Raw genomic sequence first — 847 nt, 5'->3', positions numbered from 1 at the left:
GGGGATTTGTAAGTGCGCATGCGCCAGTTAGAAGCCTAGCAGCTCGCTGTGCGCATGCGTAATTTGCTGTACCGCACTGGTAGATCAAATTTTAATGATCGCAGTCGGTGGAGGGGCGGGAGGGGGGGGCGGTGCCTTCAACATATTAATGACAGGACACAGTGGAAATCATGAATAGACATCATCATCATGAAAGCACTTAAATAATCCATCAGTGGGGGTCAATAATACATTACCAACAACCATCATTGTAATCACAGATGATTCATAATTTTAGTGTAATGAGATTTAGAAACATGTTTTCCTACAGAACCAAACCTGACAACACACACAGTTGGGCATCTCAGAGGAGGAGGATGTTGTGGAAGATATTTTCTGTCAGGTAAAGGCAAAAAAACGATGAACATTTTGCCTTTATAATTATGAGATCAATTATTAATAATAAATAATAATAGAGAATATTTATCTATTTTTTATCTATATTTTCCTCATAATTGTTGCGTTTTACCTCATAGTTTTGACTTTTACCTCATAATTTGACTTTTTATCTCATAATGTGACTTTGTATCTCATCATTTTGACTTTTTTACATCATAATTTGACTTTTTACCTCATAGTTTTTACTTTTTGTCTCATAATGTGGATTTTATCTAATAATTTTGACATTATATCTCATAATTTTGACATCTTATCTCATCATTTTGACTTTTTACATCATAATTTCAACATTATATCTCATAATTTTGAATTTTTACTTCATCATTTTGACTTTTTATCTCGTAACTTCGTCATTTCTATCTCATAATTTTGACTTCCGATGGAAATATTTTTTTCATCGAGCTTAGAA

This window comes from Sparus aurata, chromosome 3, assembly GCF_900880675.1.
Source record: "Sparus aurata chromosome 3, fSpaAur1.1, whole genome shotgun sequence".
NCBI lineage: Eukaryota > Metazoa > Chordata > Actinopteri > Spariformes > Sparidae > Sparus > Sparus aurata.
This window is presented reverse-complemented; position numbering follows the sequence as displayed.